Below are 7,926 nucleotides of genomic sequence, written 5' to 3' on the forward strand. Positions count from 1 at the left end.
AAACTCAGCCGCCCAGGTTCCTTGTTGCAGATTGCTGGTGGTACTTGGGACTCTCAAATGAGCTCGATTTGGCTGAGGTGGCAGCTTACATCTAGGAGGCATCCTGTGCAAGGCAGAATATCAGAAGTCACACAGACAGCCACTCCGGGCCACCGGCTCTCTAAAACTAATGCTGACCCTTTGCCCAGGTAAGCAAAACTCAGCCCCCCAGGTTCCTTGTTGCAGATTGATGGAGCTGCTTGGGACTCTCAAACGAGCTCGTCTCAGGTGAGGTGGCAGCTTGGGTCTGGGAGGCATCCAGGTGTTCCCCCCGACCCTGTGAGAAGCTCTCGCAGTCCTTCCATGAGACAGTGCCGGGAGCGGCCCATAAACCCCTCCACTCAGCAACTCCATGCAAAAGGGAGCTGAGGCAAAGCCTCCCCCTAAAACAGCCTCACCCCGGCAGGAGCCGCCCCCTCATCATCCTCACACTCACACCTGGGCTGCTCCGAGCCCCCATCATCCTAACAGCTCATACCTGGGCTGCTCCCAGCCCCCATCATCCTCACACTCACACCTGGGCTGCTCCGAGCCCCCATCATATATTTTTCATATTTATATTCACATGTATATTTAGAATTTATATTACTGTATAATAAAAATTATATTATATATTGCATCTCTTCATGTTACTTACATAGATTTCTATTTCTATTTCTATTCATAGTTTGGTATTATATAATAAATATATAGAGATATAAAGATATATTTCTGTATGTCGATTTACATTTCTATAGTACTTATATTATTTAAAATAAAACCCCTGCCTCTAATGACATAAAAAGCTAAGACACCCCTTTCTTTAAATCACATTTAAAATTTTAAAAATAATTTTGTTTGTCATAATTCTATTCACATCTATATTTGTAATTTTCATTTGTTATATTTATAGATATTATATATATTGGAGAGAATACCTTTTTATATAATAATAGATACATTCTTTTGACACAATATATTTCTTTTACTTATATAAATATATATTAAATATTTATTGATATCGACATATATCTGATATATTTGCATTTCTAGTTTTATATTTTTTATGAAATCTCCAGCCCATACCCCAATAAAAGCCAAACAATCCCCAATTCATTTAAACTGTATTTAAACATAAATCCTGTCACAGCTGCGTTGCTCAGCAGTGCCCCAAGCTAATCTGACACTTGTTCATCTCCTGGACCTGAATCTGAACCCGCTCACCTTGATCGCACCTGGCAGAACCATTTTCGTACCTTTTTCTGGCATGTCTTGTTTTTGTTTTTTTTTGTCTTGAGTTTTTGTGCCCTTTATTGCCTCTCTTTCTTGCCTTGTTTCTTGGGGCTTTTACTCCCTTTTTCCTTGATTTTTTTCTGGCATTTCTTGGGGTTTTTTCTTCGTTTCTTCTTGCCCATTTTGGTGTTTATTCTGGTTTTTCCTTGCCCCCCTTGGGGTTTTTTTTTCAGTTTGTTTTTTTTTTTTTTTCCTTCCCCATCTTGGTTTTTTGTTGTGATTTTGTTTCTTGCCCATCTTGGGGATTTTCTCTGGTCTGTTTTCAGGGATTTTTCTTGCCCATCTTGGTTTTCTTCTGTGGGTTTGTTTTTTGTTGTTTTTTTTTTTCTTTTCTTTTTCTTTTTTTTCCCCCTAGGTTTCTCCTTGCCCTCCTTGTTTTTGGTTTTTTTTGTCTGTCTTCCTTCCTTCTTTCTTCCTTTCAGTTCCTTTCCTTATTTTCTTTTTTTCTTTCCCTGTATTTCTAATCTTGGTTTTCATTTCTAGCTTTAGAATAAAAAAGCAGCAGTAGAAACTTTCAGGCTATCTGGGATTAAAAAAACTCCAAAATGAAAATGATTTAAAGAAAACTATTTATTTCCTGGGAACCTGAAATTTTCTACTGCTGCACGTGACATAGAGCGTTTATTCCTTCTTATAGATAGTTGATATTTCATACTTACTTTATACAGCGCTCCCTGCTGTCTGCACAGGCGCACTGCAGGCACAGCGGTGCGGCGACGTTGAGTTCAGTTTAATGAAACTCGGCTTGGTTCAGCTTGGTTCGGCTCTTAGTCGAAACTCATTTAAGTTCGGCTCTTCGGAACAATTCGCACAGTAACGCTTTCGGCACCTTTTACGACAGTCGCGCTTTACGACACCTTTTACGACAGTCGCGCTTTACGGCACCTTTTACGACAGTCGCGCTTTACTGCACCTTTTACGACAGTCGCGCTTTACTGCACCTTTTACGACAGTCGCGCTTTACGGCACATTTTACGACAGTCGCGCTTTACGGCACCTTTTACGACAGTCGCGCTTTACGGCCGTATTTACGACAGTCGCGCTTTACGGCAGTCTTTACGACAGTCGCGCTTTACGGCACCTTTTACGACAGTCGCGCTTTACGGCAGTCTTTACGACAGTCGCCCTTTACGGCACCTTTTACGACAGTCGCCCTTTACGGCAGTCTTTACGACAGTCGCGCTTTACGGCACCTTTTACGACAGTCGCGCTTTACGGCACCTTTTACGACAGTCGCCCTTTACGGCAGTCTTTACGACAGTCGCGCTTTACGGCAGTCTTTACGACAGTCGCGCTTTACGGCACCTTTTACGACAGTCGCGCTTTACGGCACCTTTTACGACAGTCGCGCTTTACGGCAGTCTTTACGACAGTCGCGCGTTACGACACCTTTTACGACAGTCGCGCTTTACGGCACCTTTTACGACAGTTTTGCTTTACGGCACCTTTTACGACAGTCGCGCTTTACGGCAGGCTTTACGACAGTCGCGCTTTACGGCACCTTTTACGACAGTCGCGCTTTACGGCAGGCTTTACGACAGTCGCGCTTTACGGCACCTTTTACGACAGTCGCGCTTTACGGCATCTTTTACGACAGTTTTTTTTCTTGCCCAGTTTGGAGTTTTTCCTGGGTTTTTTTGCCAGTCTTGCGGGGTTTTTTCCAGGTTTATTCTTGCCCATCTTGAATTTTTTTTTCTGGGTTTTTTTCTGGGTTTTTTCTTGCCCATCTTGGTGGTTTTTTTCCTTTTTTTTTTTCTTGGCTTTTTCAGGTTTTTTTCTGGTCCATCTTGCTTCTTTTCTTGCCCATCTTGGGGGGATTTTCTGTGATTTTTCTGGGTTTTTTGAGGATCTTCTCCTTGCCCATCTTGGTTTTTTTTTTTTGCGTTTTTTTCCTGCCAGTCTGGGGTTTTTGTTCTTGGTTTCTTTCTGGGTTTTTCCTTGCCCATCTTGGGATTTTTTTTCCGTTTTTTTTTCCTGGTTTATTTTTCCTGGTTTTTCCTGGTCCATCTTGTGGGGGTTTTTTGGGATTCTTCTTGCCCATCTTGAGGTTTTTTCCTGGTTTTCTGTGGGTGTTTTCTGCGTTTTTTCTTGCCCATCTTGGGGTTTTTTTCTGGGTATTCTCGCCCATGTTTGGTTTTTTTCCTTGGTTTTTTCTGGGTTTTCCTTGCCCACCTTGGGAGTTCTTCCGGTTTCTTTTTCCTGGTTTTTTTTTTTTTTTTTTTTTCTGGGTTTTTTCTGGGCTTTTCTTGCCCATCTTGGGGTTTTTAGCTTTTTTTCCCGGGTTTGCTCTTGCCCCTCTTGAGATTTTTTCCCTGGGATTGTTCTGGGTTTTTTCTTGATTTTTTTCTTCCCCATCTTGCAGTTTTTTTCCTGGATTTTTGTGGGGTTTCTTTGTTGCCCATTTTGGGGTTTTTTCTGCTTTTTTCTGGGTTTTTCTTGCCCATCTTGGGTTTTTTTACTGGGTTTTTTGGGCCTTTTCTAGCCTATCTTGGAGTATTTTTCTGGGTTTTTACTTGGCCGGGACCAAAAAAAAAAAACAGCCAGGGTGGAAGGCAGCTGGGGATTTTTTATTCTCAATTTAACAATGAGTTGCAAAACCTGAAAAGCAAAAGTCACATACACAAGGTTAAATCCAGTCAGCATGCGCTCACACACGCAGAGACGAGCAGACAGACACAGCCACGTGCTCTCACACACACTCCTTCTTACACGCTCACTGTGGCCCTTCCCTGAGATGCTGAAGAAGGTGCTTTGACACATCTTCTGGCTGCCGCTCCTTGAGCTAAATGGCAGATCCTGGGGAAATCAGCAGCCTCGGCGACCTGTGAGACAACAGGAAGGGTCAACAAGTGGCTATCTGACAGCTAGGACTTGTCCCCACTCTGGACTGATGAATTTTCTACCCAAAATCCCACAAAAGACAGATGAACAGTAAAGTTGTTATAACTGTTCTACCTAACTGTGACTATGTGCCAGGGCAGGGCAGCTCCGATCATAAGTGGTACAGTCTACACACAATGTAAGCTGACGCATACAGTGCAAGTGTACACAGAGTGTAAGTACACACAATATAAGGCGACATGCTTACATGCAGTGTAAGTACAGACAATATAAGGCAATGCACTTACATTGCATGTACCTATGCTGGCTTATACTGTACGTACTTATACTGTATGTAAGTACATACAATATAAGCCAACATAGGAACATACAATATAAACCACGACTTAAGAAAACTCTCTGGAAGATTACTTATTGAGCCCTGTACCCTTTGAGAAGATGGAACCTATAGAACTACTGCAGTCACGTGAGGAGGGTGTAAGATGCTCCCTCTAGAAGTCCAAGAAAATGGAAAAAAAAGCACTACCAAAGCTGATAGTGAGAAGGAAGATGGATGAGAACATCTTGTCCCTGTGAGACATTCCTGTCTCAAAGAGTAAAAATGTAAAGATGCTGGAATAAGGGATATCCGGCAAGGAATGTGAGTAGAACATGGCACAGAAGAGAGCCGATAAAGCATTGAGATGTAACAAAGGCCTATGCCGTGGAAGACAATGGACACACACACCATAACATAGACACAGATGACATAACACAGAGACAAGTTGCAACTGCTTGGCACTTTCCCTTTAGGGACCCGAGAGTCCTAGCACAAGACGAGCCAGAGGCCAATGAGGCCAAGGGAAAGGAAGCCCTATGACAACAGCACGTGATGATGAAATGCAACTCATTAAAGGAAGTTAGGGCCAAAGCAGTTAGGAGGATGCTCGAGAGGCTCAGCAAGCCTAGAGAAGGAAGCGGACTGCCAGGTGACTGCAGCTACAGCTCCGGACCTGAAGGCGAGCTCCACGGGGGAAAGAGCCGTGACGACGTCAAGTCGAAGAAGGCTGATGACACAAAGTTCACGAGAATGTGGAGATGGGTAGGAATTGCCCTGCCTGGCAAAGGCTCTGGTGAGGCTGAGGAGAAACCCTCTCCCTTTACTTCCAGGGAGCCTGTCCCACTACAGACCTCTCCGCTAAGCTGACATCAGATTGCCTCCTGTGATAGTAAAGGCTTTTCCCCTTCTCCCAACCACTGGCCCCGACACTTAGCTTTTGGAAGACAAGCAGACAAAATCCATCCTCGGTCGGACGTGGACGTTGAGACGTTCTCAATGTGTGCGCTTCGGTGCTGCCGCTTCCAAGCTGTGGCTACAAGCCTGCCCAGGGTACCTAAGGCAAAACAGAAAACGTGACTATTGCCCTCAAAAACAGTAATCCCCGGGACTCCTTCGCACCCCTGCCCCAGCTCACCTCAAGTCTTGATTTGACTCCAGAGGCCGCCCGGAAGATACCTGCAAAAAGAAAATGTACACACTTAGCATGCTGCTGCATAACACTCACCTAGGAATCAGCCCGCCTAAACTCCGAGTCACCTGCCCTCCTCTCTTCCCCGGCATGCCTAGGGCAGCGACAGCACCTGCAAAGAAACAAAGCAGAAAAGCATGCTGAGATACTGTGAAAACACAACCTCCCAACCCTGACAAGTATGCTACACTGATACCTTAAGCTTGAACCCACCTGGCATGGGCATGCTGGGCTAGGATAGATGGCAAGCAGTCCATCTAAAATAAAAAGAGGAATAATACGTACCTAGAGCTGCACCAGAAACTGAGACCTCAGCAATAACAACTGTTTCGGTACCCTACTCAATGCTCACCTTGCCCACTCAGCCTTGACAGCTGCTCTCTGCCTTGACTTCCTAAAAATAAAGACAAAGAGCAGAGCTGCAGCAGCCACAATTTATGCTTCCTCTGCAGAGACAAACAGTGACTGACCTTCACAGGGGAATCCCCTCACCCAGAATGGGGGGCTCTGCCCTGGATTTATCCTTCTGCAACTAAAAGAAAGTTAGGATGAAAGTGAAAGGGCTGCAGGATAACTTATGGGCTCCACGTATCCTGTGTCCATCTACAAATCCCATCTAGAATCCAACTACACATTACAAATTCCAAGTCCCTGAGACTTCTCATATTGCACCAGGATATGCAGCAGGGCAGAACAGCAGCTCCAGCACAAATGTGTGCAGACACCCGTGACACAGGACAGACAAGACGTGACAAACACTGGGGACACAACAGGAACGGAAATCTCTTAGCAAGGAAAATGGCTGCAAGGACTGAGAGAATGCAAAAGAAGAAGAGTTGAAGCTGATGGCGAGCTGATGAGGCTCAGAGAACCCTGGAGGAAGAAGATGCAAACAGAATGATTTATTCCAAAAACTGCAAAGATGGATGCCCGAGAATCCTACAGTCAGAATCCTCTCCCTAACCTCACATCCTTACAAGTCCTACTCTGCTATAATGGATCATTGCGCAGCACGGTTGTCCGTACAGCTCAGAACAAGACATGACAAGACATCTGACTGGACGCTTCTAAAGAGAGATGCATTTCTGATGCCTGTGTGAGCTCCCAAGTCAAAAGATCTATGGCATGGGTGCCAGGGCGAGGAATGCTGAGATCACGGATGCTAGGAAAGGGTTCTGAGAGGCCCCTCACAGGGCTAAGATAAGAGACATGAGATATCCAGGCAACACACAATACACAAAAGACGAGTGACACGAGACACACCGGGACTGCTCTGCCATGCTGCGCACCTCAGCACTGTGACCAAAAGGGAGACTTTGCTTTTATGGGGCCTAAGGGGCAACATCTTGGCTAACCTCATTGCCAGAGCCAACTCAGACCCCCACCTCAGGGAGTCCTGAAAAAGCACCCCACGTTCATCCCCTCTGAGGGTTGCAGCCCTCTGCTTATCTCTCAGACATCAGGGGATGCCTGTGTCAGGTGCAAAGAAAGGCCACCTCGTCACCTGGGAAGGTCCTGCTGGCACCGGGCTGGTGTCCCTCAGACAGCTAGATTAAAGAGAACCAAACATCAGTGCCTGACCTTGGCACCGCATCGGCCAAAACCCCACCACTCTGCTACTCACTATGCTCCTAGGAATGCCCAGCACCTCCTAACCCTGACCCTCTGCCATGGATGCAATGCATCCACACCTGAAAGAAAGTTAGAACATATGTCACGCACCTCCACAATAACTTTAACTTTCAAGCTGGAAACACCTTATGTAAACCTAGGAATAGCACCTAGAGCCCAAGTACAGCCCACATCACAAATTCCAACTCCCCAGGGTTTGTCCTACTGAAGCACGCCATGCAGCAGGGCAGAACAGCTCCGGCACAAATACCTGCAGACACCAGTGACACAGAACGTGACAAACAGGGGGACACCAAACACAACACATCATGCTTGTGGTGAGGGCATCGAGGGAAGAGGGCAAAAGGGACCCCAAAGACACACTAGGGAACACAGCACACCAGACAACAGGACACAGACCGGAGCTGTTCTGCACTGCCCGCCTGAAAGCTGCCATCAAAAGAAGAGCCTCTCCCTTTAGCTGTCCTAACAGGCCCTTGGAGAAGAATGCTTTTCCCTCTGCTGGTTTTTAACTCTGCCCCAAGAACTCCCAACCTGCTACACTCCCATCGCCAGGCCATGGCCCCAAACTTATCTTTTGGATGATTGGTGAGGGGAATCCACGCTGCACCTGAAATGAGTCTGCCTCGGAGGG

The 7,926-nt window shown here is 45.9% G+C and overlaps 1 long non-coding RNA gene across 1 annotated transcript; it reads right to left on the bottom strand.

Moving 5' to 3' along the window:
* Nucleotides 1–3,593: 3,593 nt before the first annotated feature.
* Nucleotides 3,594–7,282, bottom strand: LOC134419954 (uncharacterized). The gene is made up of 6 exons (XR_010028202.1): nucleotides 6,013–7,282; nucleotides 5,874–5,917; nucleotides 5,729–5,772; nucleotides 5,607–5,647; nucleotides 4,021–5,525; nucleotides 3,594–3,909 (listed from the first exon to the last, which is right to left on the bottom strand). It is a non-coding gene; the product is annotated as an uncharacterized LOC134419954 (long non-coding RNA).
* Between the last annotated feature and the right edge of the window lie 644 nt (nucleotides 7,283–7,926).

This window comes from Melospiza melodia, chromosome 6 (genome assembly GCF_035770615.1).
Source record: "Melospiza melodia melodia isolate bMelMel2 chromosome 6, bMelMel2.pri, whole genome shotgun sequence".
In the NCBI taxonomy this organism is placed as follows: Eukaryota; Metazoa; Chordata; class Aves; order Passeriformes; family Passerellidae; genus Melospiza; species Melospiza melodia.